This window comes from Thamnophis sirtalis, unplaced genomic scaffold, assembly GCF_051295495.1.
Source record: "Thamnophis sirtalis isolate CommonGarterSnake01/CBP01778 unplaced genomic scaffold, rThaSir2_p1.2 scaffold_6, whole genome shotgun sequence".
Lineage (NCBI taxonomy): Eukaryota > Metazoa > Chordata > Lepidosauria > Squamata > Natricidae > Thamnophis > Thamnophis sirtalis.
In genome coordinates this window covers 104775429-104797399 of record NW_028261386.1, presented here as the reverse complement: position 1 = coordinate 104797399, position 21971 = coordinate 104775429, and the positions used below count along the sequence as shown (strand labels likewise).

Here is a 21971-nt window from a genome sequence, read left to right as displayed (position 1 = left end):
CCAGTGCCCGCATGCATGCGTGTGTTCTGGTTTGGTCACTCAATGCTGAAAAGGTTCGCCATCACTGAACTAGGCAGGCATCTCTACCATTGCCTGCCTGTGTATCAGCAAAGAAGCAAAAGATGTTGTTGTTGTATTATGACATTACAAAGAACATGTTAACATGTTTTTATGCAAAAGCAATAAAAGGGGATCATATGAGCCTCCTGAATTAAAAATGAGGATATTGAGATTTTATTCGTTCTTATTGAACTTGATTTGCAAATTACAGGGACAACAAGAGTTGTGTTTGTGGGATCTAATGTTGGAACTACTGCTACTGCCTATCTTGTTAATTTCATCTCTTCAAAAAAGATCCAAAAAGATTCAAACAGAAGTGGAATTCACTACATTCTACTCCAGATATAAACTTCAATTTGACTTATGCCAATTACATCTCAATGTTTCTAAATGTTTAGTCAAACTCTAATTTAAACTGCTGAGTAAGGTCCTGTTTCACCATTATATCATCTTTGGCTCCCTTGATCACTTTTTACCCAAGATCTTGGATGCTATCCCAAATTCACTCTGCTTTGCTTGACTGATAGCAAAATGACACTTGTGTATGCCTCTGCAGTATTATTGCTAGCCAGCTATTCCTAATGGGTGGGTTAACTGTGTACTTGCCTGTTTGGCAATTCCATTCCTGGTTTTGCATGTTACCGGAGCATTCCATCTCCACTGAATTTATTCTGTTCCCAATTTACTGCCACGTGAGCATTTGCATTAAACATCTTTTGCTCCTTAGCTCTGATCCTTCCTCTTCCTTTCCGTTCTATACTAGATAGGGGAATGAAAAAATAGTATTTTGATAGATAAGTATTTTATTTTCAGGGATGCCACTTGATCAATGACAGATAGAACCACTCTTCTCTTCAGGTCCACCTCTATGCATCTCTCTTTCCACTTTTTACATTTTCCCCATTGGTTAGCTAGCTAACTGGCTTGCAGCCCACCAGCAGATGTCACACACAAAAATGCTGTGTTGGCTCATTCAGTTTATAAAATTTCATCAAAACAGGACTGACTCCACCACTTTTGGATTTGTGCAACCAATGTGAACAACATGAGTAAATAAAGCATGAATATTCACATTAAACAGGTAGAGGCATACTGTGTGTGTGTGTGTGTGTGTGTGTGTGTGTGTGTGTATTTATTTTATTGGTTGATTGAATTACCAAATCCTTCAAGATGCTTGGTGGCTTTCAAGAATAATAAATACATAATGAAAAATTACAGTTATTGTGTTAATAATGCCAAAGAAACCCATCTACCTCCAACTATGTCAACATATATATGTGGTAAAACAAAATATTAATATAATAGCGACAAAATTCCCCTTAGAAAACACAGATTTTTACAAGTTTCCGAAAAGCCATTACCAAGGAAATCTAGGTCAATGTTGTTCCATAGCAATAATAATAATAACATAGCACTAGTGCTACATCTAAAACAACTAGCGTGCCACTAATGTTGTTGAGCTGGAAAGCATCATCCTTTCTCACTTTGTGAAATAAGAACCACAAACAGTTTATCCTGGGTAGTACATCTTGAGTGAGTCAACTTCTGGTTGGAACACCTTATTGTCAAGCAATATAGGGCATTATAAGTTAAAACTTGTAGTACCATACACTCAATAAAGGGCCTACAAAAGTTGTGAGCTCAGGCCAATGAATTGGATGCTATCTTTTGAATTGAATGCACTTTCCAGATGGTCTTCAAAGACAGCCCCCTATAAGCGCATTATGAAATTCAATCAAAAGGTGCGAAGGGTATAAGTCATTGTAGACAGGTACTTCAACTCTAGGTAGGCCACTATAAGCAAGGCAAAGGCCCTTCAAACCATGGCCTCCACTTGCACATCTAGTAGGAAGCATGACTCTAGGGCAGTGATGGCTAACCTTTTTGGTGCTAAGTGCCCAAAGCACGCACGAATGCACACTTGCGTGCCCCAATCCCCAAATCCCCCTAACCCTAACCCTAACCCCAGACATGTGCCCTGCCCTGTGCATGTGCCTCGCTACCCCCCATTTTAACTTCCAGGTTGGTGCAGGAGGCTTTTCGGGCCCAAAACAGGATGTGGGGCGGCCTCACGATCTCCACAGCTTCTTGCCCCCCCAGAGTGCCCTAACTTTCTCCTCCATTCCTGCCACAGAGGGGCACCTGCGGAGGGTGGAACCTGCAGAGACCAAGCAAGGCACAGGCAGCAGGAATGGAGGAGAAAGCTAGGGCGCACTGGGGAGGAGAAAAGTGCTAGGGGGGAAACTGCAGAGATTGGGGAAGGCCCAGCCCCCATGCATGCGCGGCAAAGATCCAAAGACCATCTAGCCGGCGAGAGCTACACACGCATGGATGGTGGAGCTGGGCTGGGGCGAAGGCTGGTGTGCCCATATAGAAGGCTCTGCATGCCACTTGTGGCACACGTGCCATAGGTTCACCATCATGGCTCTAGGGGAACCTCTAAGGACAGTGCTCCCTTATTGAGAGACAACTCTAACATTGGCAGATAATTGTAAACCACAACTCCATCTTGTTTGGGTCAGACCCAACATCCCGATGCCAAAACAAGACTTTGAAAGGACTTCTGGCTGGGCCAGAGGTGACAATAGAAAGCTGAATATCATCAGTGCATTTATGGTATCATTCCCAAATGTCCTGATGATCTTTGTCAATAATCTTCATGCAAATGCTAAACAGCAGGAGGTGACATAGTAACATCCCTGTGGCAGCTCACACTTGAGTGGCCCCTTGACCAAATTCTCTTCCTCCAGCATCATTGGCTGGAACCACCAACTGAGAAAGAAGCAGTAGATAGACCGTTGGCTTACTTGAATGGTCGTTCTCTAGGCGCTGTGGGAGTGTCCAAGCACGGGTTAACTTCAGCTTGCTGCCCAAGGAACTGAGTTTTAAAATTATTGTAGCTCTGCCTCATGCTTGCCTCAGAGGCTCAGTTTTGAAAAACAAAGAAGATCCAATAGTCTATAACTCGAACAAGTCCAACTCCCAAACAGTGGTAGAAAGGACCTCGCGGGTGGGGTTGGACACTCCTGCAGTGCCTAGAGAACAACCATTCAGGTAAGCCAACGGTCTTTCTCCTAGGCGCTGCTTGGAGTGTCCAAGCACGGGACATGCCAAAGCTATGTCGAACTCGGGAGAGAAGAAGGACAGTCCAGGGCCACGGGGATCGCTATGAACTCTCCTCCCAAACGATGCCTCAGCTGAGGCGAACATGTCAAGTCTGTAGTTCCTTATGAATGAGGACGGGCTTGACCACGTAGCGGCATGGCAAATCTCCTCAATCGGCGCTTGAGTAGCCCAAGCAGCCGAGGTTGTGGCGCTCGTTGAATGTGCTGTAATGTGAGGAGGGACTGGCTTGGCCTGAAATTTGTAAGCCATCTTGATACTCACTCTGAGCCAGCGTCCTATGGTGGAAGACGTGACCTTCTTGCCCATGGAAGCGAGTTGAGAAAGTGTCTAGAAAGTGGTAACTGAAAATCTGTGGACAGAATGGTGCTCAAGGCGGCCACCTGCCACCTGAGAGTGTTGGGCGCCAGACCCTTGTCCAAGCCGTCTTGCAAAAAGTCCAGAACTTGTGGTATGGTTGCAGAGGAAGCAGTGATCTGGTGGCTCAAGCACCACTGCAAGAAGGATGACCAAGTTGCTTCATAGATTCTGATGGTGGAAGGCCGCCTAGACACCTGAATAGTCCGGATGACCCTGTCAGAAAAAGTGTGAAGCCTCAGGAGGTCCCCCTCAAGTGCCAGAAGGCCAACTGCAGCCACTGGGGCTCCGGATGTTGAACAGCCCCCTGGCTGAGGGAGATTTGCTCCTGAGGTATGTGCCATGGTTGGGACACCGACTGGCTGACCAGGTCAGGAACCACGTCCTCCTCGGCCAGTGAGGAGCCACAAGCAACACCTCCGCTCCCTCCTCCAGAACTTTCCTTATGACCAGAGGAATCAGTGGGAGAGGAGGGAAAGCATACAGTTGACCGGGTGGCCAGCGGGACTGAAGAGCGTCCGTGCCTTCTGCCCTGGGGCAATGGAACCTGGTGAAATACCGGGGAAGATGCGCATTGGTCGGTGAGGTGAACAGATCGACTACTGGTGGGCTGAAACTCCGGGACAGCTGGCGGAATAACCTCGGATGGAGATGCCACTCCGAGTTCTCGATGGTGGTTCTGCTTAACCAGTCTGCTGTTATGTTGCTCACGCCGGAAATGTGATCCACCTGTATAGAGGCCAGGTGTCTCTCCACCCAGTGACCCTGAACTTCCGCTTCTGACATTAGAGCCAAGGACCGCGTGCCGCCCTGATGGTTGATGTAGGCTTTGGCGGCGATGTTGTCGGTCAAAATCAGTACATCATTGCCCCTGACCTGATTGAGGAAGTGGCGCAAGGCTAGCCTGGCCGCCTGAAGCTCTAGCCAATTTATGTTGTGGGCGAGCTCCGCCTGCAACCATCTGCCCTGGACCACCAGAGTTCGTAGGTGAGCACCCCAGCCAAAGAGGCTGGCGTCTGTAGTTATGATCAGGTGCTCTGATTCCCTGAAGTAACTGCCCTTCAGAAGGGCCTCTGACTGCCACCATCTGAGAGAACGGAGGACCTTCGGGGGGACCCGAATCACCCGTCTGGAGTTGCTGGCCTTGCACCTCTGTAGAGAGAGCAGGAACCACTGGTGCGCTCGCGTATGCAACCGTGCCCACGGGACTACCGAAATGCACGACACCAGCTTCCCCATCAGCTGGGAGAGGGAGACGATCGACGCTGATCCGGCCGAGCGAATGCTTCTCACCAGAGTCCTGATGCTGTCTACCCTCTCCTGCGTGAGGAAGACTCTGCAGTCCCCAGAATCGATCACCATGCCGAGATGCTGGATTCTGCAAGTTGGGGTCAGGTGGCTTTTGGCAAGGTTGACAGAGAATCCGTGGAGCTGCAGGACTCTGGGCCTGCCCCCTGGATGACGAGTGGATGAGGATGTTGTCCAGGTAGAATTCCAGTCTCACGGGAAGGGACCGGAGATGCACAGCGACTGCGGTCAGCAGCTTGGTGAATGTCTGCGGGGCTGACAACAGGCCGAAGGGGAGGGCCCTGTACTGGAAGTGACAATTGGTGAACTGGAACCTCAAGAACTTGCAATGCGCCGGGTGGATCAGAACATGCAGGTACGCTTCCTTCAGGTCGATAGAAGTCAGCAGATCGCCCTGCCTGACGCAGCCCAGAATGGTCTGAAGCGCTTGTACGCCAGATGCTTGTTGAGTTTCTTGAGGTCCAGTATCGCCCTCACCCCCCCCCCGATGACTTGGGGATCAGAAACAGGATGGAATAGAACCCACTGCCTTCCTGACCCCTGGGGACCTCCTCTATGGCTGCTATCTCCAGTAGATGGTCGATCTTCTCCCTCATGAGCTGGAGCTTGTGGGCGGACCTGGGAATGGGACAATGGATAAAGGTTCTCGGAAGTACAGGAACTCCAGGGTCAACCCATGACGGACCGTGTTCTGGACCTAACTGTCCATCGTGGTCTCCTCCCATTGGGCGGCAAAAAGTTGGAGACGGCCGCCTATGGGGGGAGCTCTGTGATGGTCACTTAGACTTCCGAAAGGATCGGTTAGAGTACCATCTTCGGAATTGCTTACGGTTCCCTTGCTGCCTGCCCCTGTCCCTAAACAAGGACCTGTCTTGGGAACGGTCCTGGGGCGGAACATAGGAGTGACTGGGACCTCCGGAGGAGGTAGAGGGTTCGTTATTCCGAAAGGAATTCCTACGAAAGGACTGACCCTTACGCTCGTGCTTCTTAGTGATCACGGGGAGTACCTTGCGCTTATCCTTGGACTCAATTAGAAAGGGTTCCAAGGCCTCCCCAAAGAGTTTCCCCCCTTTGAAGGGAGCGGAAGCCACCTTCCGCTTCGCCTTCACATCCGCCTGCCAGTGGCAAAGCCACAGTAGGCGCCTTGAGGTGACATTAGAAGCCAGGGCCCTGGAGAAAAACTTCGTGGCTGTGAGAGAGGCGTCCGTGGAGTACTCCACAGCCGCAATTATCTTATTGACATCCTGCCTGGCTCTGGTATCCCCTGCTGGAAGCCCTGCCAGCAATTTTCAAAGCCAGAACAGGGCTGCCCTGCTGAAATAGGAAGAGGACGAAGAGGCCCGCATGGTCCAGGCAGTAGCCAGGTGGGTCTTGTGAGCTGCTGACTCTGCTCTCTTGTCCTCAGCTTTAAGTCCTTCCAGCAAATCCGCAGGAAGAGAAGACGGAGAAGTAAGTGACACAATAGGATCATCCACTTGGGGGCGCTTTAACAGCTCCTCTAGGGGAGCTTCCATAGTATAGAGCTTTCTATCTGTCCTGCTAGGATTCGCCATGGACCCCGGTTGGGTCCATTGCTGTTATATAATGTCTGGGAACAGCTGGGGGGCTGGGACCAGGTCCAGAAGCAGAGGCGCCTCCTTAAACAATCCTGCGCCTGGGTCCTGGGGACCTACGGTCTCGCTGGTGCACTGATCTGAAGGAGTTTTGGTCGCAGGGGCTGGAAGACCCATTTGGGGCCCCGCTGCCCGAGCCTTGGTGAGAATGGCCCTGAACATGGCGCGATTGAAGAGCCCGGAACCAATGGCCTGCTCAGGGGCAGGGTTCTCATCATCAGAGAGAACCGGGGCCTCTAGCCCGGCCTCCTCCAAATCTGAGACCTCACTGATCCCCGTGGGTGTTGGAGAGGCCTCCCTAGCCACTGTTGCCCAAGTACTGGAGCCCCAGAAAAAACGTCCTGTAGGACGACTGAGTTTTTTGAAACTGAGCCTCTGAGGCAAGCAAGAAGTGGAGCTACAATAATTTTAAAACTCAGTTCCTTGGGCAGCAAGCTGAAGTTATCATGTGCTTGGACACTCCAAGGAGCGCCTAGGAGAACAGTTCATTCATTAAATACTAGCATTGCATGTTAGATCATTAATACAATTAACGGATTATAGTCAAATGACAAATTTAGCCAACAAGGTAATGAAAGGAATTTCCTATGATGATTTTGATGGCTTTCTTATGACTAAGTGTTTCCTGCAAACTTGTTGAAGACACAAGCACATCATTTTCAGTAAGAACTAACAAGAATTTGAAATCAGGAAGATTGGCTTTATTCCAGCTAGTGTTAACTGAAAACGGTGGCAACTCTAAGTTCAGATGACATGCTAAGCCATAATAAATACACAAACCATGGCTGACGAGCTACATATCTATTATAAGCTCTTTTATTCAGTTTCATTGGTTGTAGGGTGTTTGTTACATAAAAGACGCTCGTTACATCAAGTTTCATTTCAACTCAGTAAAAATAATACCAACAGAAAACTCTTTCCCATACTTTTAAAAAAGTCAAAGAAGTGAAATGCTATTCTTGCAAAACTATAGCTACTAAGCATACTATAAATGTAATATGTCTGAAATATTATTTATTTCACACAAATAAATATGGGGGATGTGTTACATAAAATGTGATAGTTGCCGGGTCACATTTTACCTATAAAAAATGCAACACATATTTATATTTATTATTAACACAATTAAGAAAATAAAATTATACATTATACATGTACAATAATACAGTTCTCTGACATGACTTGTTGTCACATACCATAATGGCTGTGTTGTTCTGTGCCGTCCCCTGATACCAATGCCATCACATACACAGCCTGGCCCTAATACTATCACATACACACTCCTACAGGAAGGCAGCAGATAGCAGAGACCTGCAGAGGTACAAGATGGGTAAAGAAAGTGGTAAGTAAAATGGTTGAGCTGTTGCTGGCTGCACAAAAAAAAACTCAGTGGCCTTGTGTTCACAAATCTGGCTTAGATTTTTTCCAGATGAAAGTATTTCTAGTAGCATTCCCAGGAGAAAGTATTTCCCAGAAGCATTTTTCCCCACAAAATTGATTTAATTCACTGACTCATAGGAAGTGCTCCTATTAGAATAGCAATCAGTTTAGATCAGAGGTGTCGAACTCACGTCATCCCAGTGTCGTCATGTGATGCATCGGGACTTTCCCCACCCTTCAATAAACTGGGCGGGGCCAACGCATGACACATCCAGGCTGCAGGTCAGTAGTTTGAAAGCCCTGGTTTAGATGAACAAGTTAAGAACACCATTCCAAAGAGTGATGTTCTATCACACCTGCTTTTTAAAAGTTGAGATTGTGATTTTTTAAATTCAAATTTGAATAAAAGCAATGCCTGGTTTTAATTACCTAAGAGTTCATATATAAATAAAGTTCCTATTTAGAAATGAACAGTTGATCTTACTTGAACACCGTCTTTCTTGGAGTCTTGTGGGAGTGTCCAGGAATGTGATAATACCCATTTCTGGACCCTCCCACAAGCTACTCCGGGGAACACATCTTCTATCCCAGTGTTTCTCAACCCTGAGAACTGTAAGATGTGTGGACTTCAATCCCCCAAATTCTTTAACCAGCATAGCTGGCTGTGGAATTATGGGAGTTAAAGTCCACACATCTTACAGTTGCTGTGATTGAGAAACACTACACAATATCCATAGCAAACGGAAGCTAGAAGAAATGCTAAAAAAGAATTGCAGATACACAACAGGTAGATTGCTTGATACTCTGTTTCCTGAAATGTAAAAAACACATATGCCCCCAATTCCCCCCATCTTCTCACTTGTGTGAAAACAAAGTTTGCTGTGATGTATAATTAATACTCCCATATTAATTTAATGAATTAGTCAAATGCATGTTTTAGAAAAGACTCATAAATTGTTTCTGATAACCAGTATTTAATTCTTTTATGCTAATTACCACAATTCTCAAACCCAAGAATCAAAATCAATATAAAGAAATAAAAGTGTTTTTTTTAAATAAATATTGATTCATGGTGTTTGCTGCAGAAGAAATGAAGCAAGCTTGCAAATACAGTATATTTTACTTTTGGAATTTTAAGTTAAAAGGCAAAGCAATATAGATTTATAGAAAGCTAGCTATGATTATAGGTTTTGTCCATAGGTTTGTAACATAAATACAGTTGTCATGTTAACAACTTTCTAACCACTAAGAATTACTTTTAACTACACCCTTTCAATTATAAATGTAGAATCCTTTCATTTGGGGGGAGGGGGCAATTGTCCAAAACTAAGTAACTTCTAAGATAATGCAAGACTGTCTCTTCAAGACCTTACAATTTCAAATTCAAGCTATATATATATATATATATATATATATATATATATATATATATATATATATATATATATATATATATATATATATATGTCAAAAATGTTAACTGTATAATTTAGCTTGCTGATGAATTTGACTTCTATTTGTAGCAGATTAACATGCTCATCTATTCATTTCAAACAACAAATGTTAAGCATTTTATTGCCTTCTATTGTTTCTTGAATCCAGAAACAATAAAATAATCAGACGTAAAATTACCATTCCTTCTATAGAGATCATTATCTGAATTTTAGTCCTAAAAAACAAAACAAAAAACCACAATTGTGTTTGACCTGTTAAATGACTACACAACATTCCCCAACTTCGTATATTCCAAGTTGGACTGCGCTAAATAGGCAGTACCATGTACAGCAGTCCAATACCACAAGTGTATTAGTTTCTATAAAGGACAAGGTACTGGTAAATTATAAATATAGGTGGAATACACTTTTAAATGACAGATTTGTGCAAAGATGGTGTGACTGTCAACTAAGTAGGTGAATGCTGCAGCTGAAGCAGTAGGCCTCACAACTAATCCTTCTTTGGCTCAATTTATTTCTGCCAATTCTGTGGTTTTACAATAGGCTTAAGTTGATAGTTCCGCATGAAGTAAAAGCAATCACACAATTTAACGTTAAGCCACAAACTAGTGCAAACAGCCACCCATCAAAGTGTGAAAATGAGCAGATGCAATGGCAAAAAACAAATTTAGAGAAGCTTACTCCACAACCTGTTTATGTCAAGTTTTAATTTATTTACCAGTTTAACTGCAATGTTTTTTCTCCCAAGTAGAATTCAAATACCAAAGTCATCACTAATGGAGGCAGTAGTCAATTAGTCTAGCCACAAATCAGTGTTACTCTTATAATCAGGCTACAGATGGTTCCAAACACAGCCTTCTGGATAGTTGGTAGAAAACAAAGATATAGGATTACCCATAACTTCACTGATTTCAACTTTTAAATAAAAAAGCTTGTCACAAATCTATTTATTTTTTATAATTCTCAATCCCATTCTCACTTGATCTTCTTCTTCCATTAGTTTGCTTCTCCATTCTTTCCATTCATTTAATTCTTTTCTTTCAGAATATATGCTGTGAATTTCAATGTTTTATTTTCTTTAAAGATAAGGCTTCAATAGTGACCCTCCTCCCTGATTTATTCACCTTTCTTACAATTAATCCACTGATTTTTATGTTTGGGGCAGTGGTGGGTTTCCATTATGTTTACTACTGGGTCGCTCATGCACGTGACACTTCTGCACCGAAGCATCCAGGAGAGCGGGCGGAGCCTTTCGCCACTGCAACTATCGGTTTGCCCGATCCGGGCCGAACCGGGAGCAACCCACTTCTGCTTTGGGGGCATGTTTCATTCTCTCCTAATGGGCCTGTCTTGCAGAGTTTTTTCTGCTCTGATGAAAATCAACAAAAGTAAAGACAGTAGTACATATTTTATCTGTTTACCGTGCTGTTCTTTTTGAGAAAAAACCCCCAACATTTGTATTTTTAGGATCAAACTTCAGGAACGACTACTCCTTGGACCATGCACAATTTTTTAAAAAGTGCCTTCGGATCATTTTTTGAGTGCTGGTGACTTCCTGGATTGTCCGTCCAAATTTTTTTTGCAGGGCTTGCTTGCCCTTGTTTCCTTCCTAGGGCTGGGATTGGGTGGCCCAAGGTCAATCAGCTGGTTTTGTCCCCAAGGTAGAACTAGAACTCAGTGTCTCCTGAATTTCTAGCCTAATGCCTTACACACTATACCAAACTGGCTCTCGTATGCAATGGGTATTTTCTCAGCCTTCATTCTGGTGAAAGGGAATCAAGTAATCTCTGCAGAACTCTACTTTCTACCTTGTCTTGCCTTTTTGTTTGTTACCCCCATTAATCTATCTGATTAATTCTCCCACTAGTTGTTCTTTAGCAGCAACTGAGTACCAATTATATCAGTGGGTTCTCCTAGGATATGAAGAGTCAAAGGTAGGAGGCTAGCACATGAATCACTGTATGTACAATGATACTCTGAAAATAAAAAAGGATGAAGTGGGTGGGGGGAGTGTGCACCTAATATTTTATTGTTGCTGACAGATGCCAAAAAGAATGAACCTCAAAGAATTAACCTCTTTGTTTAGCCACTGAACAGTTGTGGCAGAAGCTGCTTCTCCCACACTGCTTAATGATTTGGCCGCATTAGAAAGTAGAGGAAAAAAGCTTGTTCTGTTTCCATGACTATTCACCCTTTAGCATCTCAGCTGAAGGGGACAACAACTGATCCTATTGATGTCAACTCCAGCCATTACATCGCAAACTGCAAGCTATAAGCTTCATTTAATATTAGCCAATAAATATGCTAACCACATTCTGATAATACGCCTTTTAAAAATGCTTAGGATTTTTGTTTTGTATGTTGAATTGCAATTGGATTTATAAATACTGAAGAAGATATAATACACACACATTGACATACTCTATTACTATACTGTGAATAGAAGAAGACTTAGATATATTATTTGTTATCTGCATTAAATGGGAGGAAAAGAACGTTGGTCTTACCTGAACGCGTCTTTTAAGAGGAAGGGAGGGAGTGGTCATGTGTGGGTATTCTCAAAGCCTGATTGGTCCAAAGACTGAGAGCAAACTCTTAAATACTGGTGCCTTCCAATCCTAGCCCAGTTTCCTCGAAGGTGAACTACCGTTCACTGAAACAACAAAAAACAACAACAACCAACCCCCCGGGAACGACCTGGGCCCTCCCCTTGGCCCCAAAGGAAAACATCCAGGGTGGGTCATGACCACTCCCTCCCTTCCTCTTAAAAGACACGTTCAGGTAAAACCAACATTCTTTTTCCAGAGGAAGGGAGGGAGTGGTCACGTGTGAGACATACCCAAGCTTTAGTCCCAGGGAGGGAGAACAAGAAAACCACTAAGGCCCAAGGGGAGCATTGGCCACCACCCTCTGCAAGACCCTCCGACCAAAGGACGCGTTCGCTAAAGTGAAGGCATCCAGACGATAATGTCGGATGAAAGGCGTCGGAGAAGCCCAAGTGGCCGCACGACAAATGTCCTCAAAGGGGGCCCTCATGGCCCACGCCGCCATGGTTGCAGCACTCCTAGTAGAATGGGCCGTGATACCCGAAGGGACCGGCCGACCAGCCGCACCATAGGCCTCCGCAATAGCCTGACGCAGCCGACAGCCAATGGTGGCCGAGGACACCCTAGATCCCAACGTTCCCAGCTGGAATGAAACAAACAAGGCCTCCATCCTACGGACCCCCTCGGTCCACTGGAGGTAGATCCGCAGCGCGTGGCGGACATCCAACTGATGCCAAAGCCTCTCTCTATCATTGGACGGGCCCAGGCAAAAGTCGGGCAGGATGATCTCCTGAGCCCTATGAAAGGGAGTGTTCACCTTCAGGATGAAGGCCGGATCAAGACGAAGCACCACCCTGTCCTGGTGAAAATGACAAAGGTCGTCCCTGGAGGACAGGGCGTCCAGCTCTGTCTCTGACCATCCCCAGGTGAAGAATGCATGTGGAGGGGGAAAGATGACTCTTGGGGAAGTTCACTGAAAAACCTAGGCTCTGAAGACTCCGGATGGTGAGCTGAAGGTCCGAAATGGCTTGAGGAAGAGACCCCTCCTGAACTAGGACATCGTCTAAATAACATTGGCACTGTACCGGGATGGAGTGCAGATGAGCTGCCAGGGCCGCCAGAACCTTCGTGAAGGCCCGGGGGGCCGAGGCCAGCCCGAAGGGAAGAGCCCTGTATTGGTAGTGGCATTTCCCATGCGAGAACCTCAGGAACCTGCGATGACCGGGCAGAATAGGGATGTGAAGATAGGCTTCCATGAGGTCCATGGAAACCAAGAAGTCCCCTTTTCTGATGCCTTGAAGGATAGACTTGACGGAGGACATTTTGAATTGCCTGTACACCAGAAAACAGTTCAGGTGCTTGAGGTCCAGAATCACCCTCCAGCCCCCCGAGCTCTTCGGAATCACGAACAGGTTGGAGTAGTGGCCCAGGCCCTGTTCCTCTAGAGGAACTGCCTCCACCACCTGAATGTCAAGAAGGTGGGCGATAACCTGATACATCAGGCGGTGGCGCTGCAGGCTCTGGGATGGAGGGAACAACCTGAAGAGATTTGGCAGGGTTGAGAGAAATTCTAAACTGAGACCGTGATGAACCATGGCTCGGACCCAAGCGTCTTATGTGATCTCATCCCATTGATCCGCGTAGAGGGAAAGGCGGCCGCCGATGGGACGACTCAGATTCAAGTCACTTCCCCCTGCGGTAGGGATGGCCGCCTCCCCCATGAAAGGGCCATCTGGACTGGTGTTGGAAGCGGTTCCTGTCCTGAAAGGACGACCTGGGAAACTGCCTGTCTGAGCGGAAAGAAGAAAACCCTGGTTATAGTCGTAATCTGTAGCCCTATACTGCTGCCTATGATAAGGATGAGACCTAGCCTCGGGCTTCTTAGCTTTAGATGGCAGAACCTTCTTTTTGTCTTGATTCTCAACCAGAATGGGTTCGAGGGCCTCCCCAAAAAGATTAGGCCCCTCGAATGGAGCAGCCACCAAATTCCACTTGGCCTTGTTATCCATCTGCCAGTGGCGCAGCCATAAGAGCCTGTGAGATGTGACCGAAGTGGCCAAAGCACTGGACGCAAACCTGACTGTATCCAGGGTCGCATCAGCGGAAAACTGGGAGGCCGCCATGATCTTGATCAGATCCTGGTGGAGCCACTCGTCCTGGATGGGAATGCGCTCCTGGAACTGCTTAAGCCACATGACCGTGGCACGATTGAAATAAGAGGCCGAGGCCATGGACTTGATAGCACATGCAGTGGCTGATCCAAATCCTTTATATCCCCAAAGGCAGAACTAGGCCCCAGGGGAGCCAACCTGCGCGAAGGGCAGGGTCCCCTAAAAATACCCTCCAAAGGATCCCTCGAGGAAGAGGGCGATGGGGAGCCCCTCCTCCCGGAATAGGCCTGAGGCATGCCAGGAGAAACCGAGGGAGAAGAAGGGCTAAACCCCCTAGGGGAAGAGCGAGTGGAAAGAGGCCCCAGTGGGGACTGGGACCTGTCCCAGGATGAGGGCCCAGCTGACTTGGCCTGCCTCTCTACCCTAGCAAACGTTTTCTCAAGTGCCCTGTGTCTCCTGGCCTCCTCTCTGGTGAAGGACCTAGACGGGCGCTGGGCAGTCAAAGAACCTGGGGGGGGGACCCCTTGCTCTCCCCCTGAACCAGGCCTTCTCCATCCCTGATTGGGCCCACCTCCTGGCCCTCGGGAATCTCTGCCCCCTCGTCCATGGCTACTCACGTGTCCAAGGCTGGAACGAGGGCTTCGAGGCTCTATAGGCCCCACCGGGACCGAGACCTTCTAACTGCTGTGAAAAATGAGGCCTGAGCAGCCGCCGATCGAAGCACGCTCCTCGCGCATGTGGCGGCAAACCAAAATGGCCGCCAGACACCTCTGTACAAGTCCAGCGGCCAAATCAAGTCTCCCGCAGCTCAGCCGGGCTCCCAGGCACCCACGCTGCTTTCAGAGAGATCAGGGGAGGCCATGCGGCGCCCAGGCTCGCACCTCCCTCCCCCAGAGGCCACTCGCAGTCAGGGACAAATAATTAGAAGCATGGAAGCCGATCCAACGATTGCCGGCTCTGCGAATGGCTTGTAGGTGCCTCGTGGCACTGCACTGCTTTCCAAAGGTTAAATAACAAGCGCAGCTGCCATTGCAGCCGCTGATAAAGGAGCTGGCACCCCCACACCCCTGGGGGATAGGGCGCTGAGGCTCCAGGCCCGTGGGGGGGGAGGCAGAACACCCCACAGGGCCCTCCCCAACCGCCTGAGGCAGAGAACTGTCCCTTGGAGCCACAGCTGCTAAATTTAGGAATTTGGAAAACTTTTTAAAAATGTCCAATTAAACTAAATGAGACCAGATTGGAATATAGATCCTATCATGGAATATTCTCAACAGCACTTGGACCAAGTAGACTGAGAAGAAACTGGGCTAGGATTGGAAGGCACCAGTATTTAAGAGTTTGCTCTCAGTCTTTGGACCAATCAGGCTTTTACTTTTGCTTTCTCAGTATATTTAAGCAGTAGATTATAGCTACACCAATGATTTATCATTTTCCTAGCTTGGCATATATCCTACTCTACCAACCTTTGCTCATGCTATACAGCTTCAAAATATATAGGCTAACGGTATGACAAAGTTATGGTTAATATGGATTTTCAAAATCATGTTGTTAGGCATGCCATGTTGACTCCAAAAGTTCTTGTATAGTTATCAATTCAAGAAGTTTTTTTAAGAAGAGAAATGAATTATTGTTAATCGTGTCCGACCCATTGAAACCCCATGGACAATGTTCCTCAAGTTACGCAAATTTGGCTGACCTATGCAGATTTGTTGATTTTTTCAAAGGAGAAACCAAATTAAACCAAGGGAAGAATTGGAATTAAAGGGTCATATTTGTCAATGATAAGCTAAGTTGTCAAAAAGATTTAAATTGGGCAAGTTTGATTGTACAAATAAGAAAACCAAATTTGAATTGGATCTGTGTACCATTGATGAGCATGTTATTAATAAGATGTATACTTTTTTACTGAAACTGAATTATGCAAGATGAATATGTTAAAGATTGTGTGACTAAATGGGAAAAATGGATATAATGCAAAGAATATATGAAATATATACTGAATTTTAACGTGAAAGAGAATTTTTATAAGAAGTACCTTGGTATTTAACACTTGACAAATTATGATAAATCATTTCATAAATCACTAAAGATGCGGCTGTGTCAAATATATGTTGGAAGTGTAACCATTTGAAAGTACTGTTACCATATTTAGGGGACATGTAAAAAAGTTAAAAATATTGGGACCAGATATGTATACTTTAATTCAGAGAATTCTTGGAATAAATGTGCAATTGAAATCAAAAGATTTTCTTTTATGTTTGATTCATAAAAACATCTTGAAAATAAACATGGGACCCTGTTTTTATGTATAACAGTAGCAAGACTTTTTTATGCAAGGACTTACAGATTCCTACAATGTGAGTATCAGTACCAAAGAAAGTCAGATGTTACTTTTTTTCTTTTTTTGCACCCCTACTCATTCCATTCTTGACCTTTTCTTTCCAATTTCTCTTTAATTTTCTGTTCATTTTTTATTTTTTTTATTGTTACTTAATGAAGTTTTACGAAACAAATAAACAAAGAAAATAAAATGTATGGGCTAAAATAATCTATCTAGCTGCCCATTCAACTTTTTGAAGCCCCACTTATCAGTTTATAGATATGAATTACTACTAGTTATATTTAAAACTCCACTCCTGATTATTTTTCTTTCTTCTATCTGCTCATTACATCCTTTTGTCTTTTCTCAATTGTGCAGAGTTGCATGTGTCTGGCCAAAATCGCTTACAGATTTTCCACTGATTATTATTCAGGAAAGTCTACCTACATTGTCTCTGCTGGAATGATGAGACTGATTCCTGGATCATTTCCAGGAAAGTGAAATCACCTATGAGCACATGATCACCAACAATCCAATCAGCCATTTTCTAAGTCTTCCAACTGCTGCAAAGTAGGTTAAGAGGTCAATACTTCCTGCATTTTTACTAAAGAAGTGAGCAGAAAATTAGAAAAACTATACTATCCTGATTAAATCCAACCATAGCAGATAGATGGAGGTGGTCTTATCGACCTCCAATTTTTCTGTGTCCTCACCCTAAAAATAAAATCCAGGAGCCCATATTATTATTTATTAAATTTATATGCTACCCATCTCACTCTCAAGCAACTCTATTAGCCTTGAAAGCAAGAAGGGAAGATAATGTCCTGCATCCCTTCAAATGATATAGCAGACTGGAGAAATTAATTTAGTCCCGAACAGTCAAAGCAGCTCTTGGGCATGAAAACTAAATCCTGAATAATAAATAAAGAAACAATCTTAATATAGTAAGTTCAGTGATCATTGAAACAGCATATAATTCTCTCCTTTTGTAACTGTTGGAGTTTCCATTCTTTTTTCTTCTTCAACTACAGTGAAACAGATGGCAGTGTGCTGTCGATCTCATCCATATCCTATTGTTCTTTTTCTACATGTTTTACAAGCACAATGGCATATATGTGTTTTTATAGCCTCTGCTGCAACGATGGGGGTGGTAGATGGAATGGCAAAGTGACCTACATTGAAAAGGATTTCCCCTGACCATATCTGTTTGATTAGTGATTGAGAGGATGAGATGGAGTGGAAGAAATTAATAGACAGCAGAAGCCAATAGCAACGAAAAAGGGGAATTGGGTAAAAAAAAAAAAGTTTCATCTCTTAATAGTGACTTAAAATGAATTCTCTTTATGGAATTCAGATTAAAATTTAAAAATATGTTCTCTAATGAAAAATAGAAGGGCTAAAAATATATCCTTGACTGAAGATATTTTTTTACCCATTGCATGAAAATGCAGAATGAAAAGTGACAGTGGACTCATCTTCATTATCTACAAAGCAATCAATTTAAAAACAGGAAGCCAGCACCATTAAAAGTTCCTTCTTTTTCCTTTTGTACCAGCTGAAGGGGAGAGCCTTAAGAGCTCATTTTGTCTCTGTGTGAAATCTGTGTCTTGACTTCTTCTGTCTCTGCCTTTATGACTCTTTGCAATGCTTCCTGTTATGTTTGCTGCAGCTGTATCCTCCATATCAGTCAAACTAGCACATTCTTCTTCTCACGGATTCCTTTCACAAAGGATTTCCTAAAACACCCGTCCACATTTGCTATAATTGGTTACCGCTATGGAAGCCAAATCCTGTTCATTCTATTTGTTGTCTAAAATAATGTTTTTTATCCTCTTGATTCATACAACCTTCATTTATTTGTCTTACTATCCAACCCTCATTCATTCATCCTTTCTGTATGACCAACTACCTCAAAATACTTTGTCATTATTGATAATTCATTTTGTATTGAACCTGAACTCATTCAGCACCCATTCATGCTTGACTCGTCTTCTCATTTTATGAAACCATTTTTTCCCAGTATGAAGCTCCCACTGCATTCAACTTAATTTTTGTTTTTCTTGACATACCCAACTCTTACTTTGATATAACAAAGTGATCAAAAGCACATTCTTATATAGTTGTTTTCATATTTTCTCAATAAACATTATTCCATGTAAAAGATCAGAAACAATACGCAGTACTTTTCTCCTAGCATTTATACAATTTAAGATTTCTCCACCCGTTTCCCTATTTTTATTCAAAGTTCACAAATTCATATGCTTGTTCTAGCTTTTTTGAATCAGTTTACTTTGCAATTATTATTAATTCCATTTTTATTATCAAATATGACTGCCTTAATTTTTTTAATTAATTTTCAGATACATACCCTTTGTTACTTTATATAATCTAACATTTGCTGCAAATCATTTGGATTCTCAGCCAATAACACCATACCATCTACTTACAAAGATACACACACATTCATGGCTCCAAACATTACACACATTTTCTAGTCATGTATGTAAAACATACAGAAGACAATACACTTTCCCGTCTCTCTATTCAATGTTGAATAATTTGCTAAGTATTATATTTATTTTTTACCTACCTACCTACCTACCTACCTACCTACTAAATTTATTAAATTTATATTGCTGCCGATGTCACTTGCATGTAACTCTGGTTGGCATACACAATTAAAATACAAGAAAAATCAGTTTTCTTCCATGAAAAACAATTAAAAAAATTAAAAGTTATATTTAAACATGCAAGAGGAGAATGCACTCTAACTATGTACAATGTTACTATTTAAAGGATTCCACAATTCCTTTGGATCTCCAAACCCAGTGCCACATCCAAGTTTTGAGGGCATTGCAAAGATTGGGGCCAATCTTACCTCTGGGAGAATGATGTTCTCTTTATTCTCATGACTTCTTTCATTTCATTATTCATGTTTTAGTTCCATTATATCCATCTCTTATCCAATTCAGATGTACAGTAACTTTCAATTACACATTGGAAAAAACATTCCATTATCCAAGCCTATTCATGTTATCACATGCTTTCAACAAATGGGCAATTAATTTTTCATATTCATACATTTCTTAATGATTTGCTGAAGAGCAAAAATCTGGCCCGCACATTCCCTGCCCTCTATAAATCTGCACTGTACTAATGCCTGTATATTTAGTAGAAGTCCCTAAGTCATAGAGCTGCTTCTTAAGGGCAGTATCACCTTCTCAAAATACCATTCTGAATCCAACACACAATGGCAATGAAACACAGCTCCAGCTTGCTTAGGTTAAATTTCAGACTGTTTTATCCAATCCAGACCTCAACACTCTCCAGACACAACAAAATTTCAACAGCATCTCTAGATGAAACCGAGGCAGAGGTGGGTTGCTCCCAGTTCAGCCTGGATTGGGCGAACCAGTAGTAGCAGCGGCGGGAGGCTCCGCCCTCCCACCCAAACGCTTCTGCACATGCACAGAAGCTTCTGCACATGTGTAGAAGTGTCATGCGTGTGTGCGAATAAACTGGTAGTAAAAACATTGGAAACCCACCACCGGCTTGAGGTGGCAATGTACAACTGAATATCATCAGTATATTGACAGTATCCATTCCAAATCTCCTGATTTTACTGGTTTCAATTTAAATCTTAGATATTATGGGGAGAGCACCAACCAGGGCATCCCGCGAGGAGTAGCTCAATAGTTTCTAGCACTTTCAGGACTTTTCCAGGTACATTAGCTGCAATGATCTTATTCTCTTAGCAGTCTTCTGAGGTTCAGCTTCGGAGCATTCCCAGTGCTAGGAAGAATCCATATAAACTGTTTTTCCTTTTCTCCCACTCTCTCTCTTTTCTAGATACTCTCCCTCACCTGCCATTATTTTTTATACTCATGGGCTTTCTGATTTCACCATTCAAAAGATATCCATCATGCCTTCTCTTCTGCCATGTTTATGTGCTCTATATGGTACAGTAACAACTTAGGCAAAAGCAGAGATGGGACTGTGGGAAGGAAAGACCACAGAAGAACCACAGTGAGATCTATTTACAAGAAGATGGCGGTGTGGGGGAGGGAAGGGGGTAAAACTGATTTACATAGTGAATGCACCTAGCATCTTTTCAGCTGTGGTGCTGGATTTTCCATTAGAGAATGCTTGCTGTACAACAATGATCTTAAAGAGTGACAAAAGACATGAGTGAGATATGGATTATAAGGGTAATGTATAAAATAGTGGGTAATCACTTAGCTCATTTTTTAAAAATGTGATTTAAAGAGGCTGGCTTTTCGCTTTCTTCTCAGAAAAATAAGCAACCAGGACATCTATAAATGAGAGAGGATGCAAAATATGTTTGCAAATGAACTGTCATTTTGCATACCTGCACTGTAATTGTTAACATCCTGTTCCTGTCTAGACTTCAGCTCAAGGAGACTGTGCATAAGACTCTTCTTGCAAGCAAAAATCCAAAAAGCTTTCTGAAAAGAAAAATCAGAGAAAACTTCTTCTTGCACTCCTAATTAAAAGCGACAACTCTTACAATCTAACTACTTCTTGCGTTCGCATTTGCATCCTCTTCCTCCTCTTTCTGGTTATGCACATGAAAAAACCAGCTGACTCTTTATCAATTCTATTTGCTGAAAAAAGCTCCAGTTCGGATGCCAAAGCTTCTTCTGATACTATCAAACGCTGCTAGAATTGCTTGTCTACTTCAAGGCAAGACTAAGCACTTCATTAAGGTACATCGCATTGACTCTGCTTTGATGAAGACAATTGTACTGCCTCCAGGATGTGATGTGCCTTAATTTAAAAAAATAATAATACCCCAAGGTCACAAGCTTGGATTGATAACTTATGATAAGAAAATAAGTTTAAAATAATCCTTTGAATGAGGCAGAATTATTATTCAAAGAGGACTCATGCCACTTTTCAAATTCTTAAAATGGAACACACAAGCCATTTCTTTCCCACTCCATTGTCTCCTGAATTATGTGAGTGCAGTGGTGCCTTCAGATATACCGGACAGCCTTTTAGAGATTTTTAAAACAAGCTTTCATAAGAGGTTATTGTTTCATAGCACTTTACAGTTATGGGTAAACATATAAACCATATAAAAATACTTCAAAGAATCACTGGTAATACAATACCGCGTTTCTCCAAAAATAAGACAGGGTCTTATTTTCTTTTGACCCCCAAAGTAAGCACTTGGCCTTATTTTTGGGGAGGTCTTATTATTTTTGAGGCGTAGGAGGTGGCTGCTGCTGTGTTGCAATATTTTTGAGGAAGGCTTATTTTCAGGGGAGGGCTTATTTTAGTGCATGCGCTCAAAAGCCCAATTGGGCTTCTTATCCGGGGAGGTCTTATTTTCAGGGAAACAGGGTAGTAATTATGAACCAATCAGATTAAAGCAATCTATTTAATTTTTTTTCTCTTAGTAAGCAATTTATGTTTTTACTTGATCTGAATCATAGGAAATAAAAGAAAAAATGGATTTATATAAAACCAATTCAACAGTACAACACTGTCATAGAATTAAAATGTTTAACGTGAAAGGGAAGATTAAAATTCCTAAGAAGTTTTAGCTTCTGGTTTGGCCCTATCAATTTTTGCTCTGGCCCTACTTAATTTTGGGGCTGAAGGATGGGGGTAGAACAATCCATTCAATTACCACAGCCCCTCCCCCCGGGGCTGTGTACTCTCTCCATTACGCT

At 43.4% G+C, this 21971-nt stretch overlaps 1 protein-coding gene across 9 annotated transcripts in view; it reads right to left on the bottom strand.

Moving 5' to 3' along the window:
* Positions 1-21971, bottom strand: part of FYN (FYN proto-oncogene, Src family tyrosine kinase) — a 126667-nt gene that overhangs the window by 78923 nt on the left and 25773 nt on the right. The window contains exon 2 of one of the 9 annotated variants that reach the window (XM_087718628.1): positions 7658-7772. The exons of the other annotated variants lie outside the window; for them this stretch is intronic. The gene's annotated coding sequence lies outside the window, so the exon portion shown is untranslated. The remainder of the gene's footprint in view (positions 1-7657; positions 7773-21971) is intronic. 9 annotated transcript variants of the gene reach the window in all.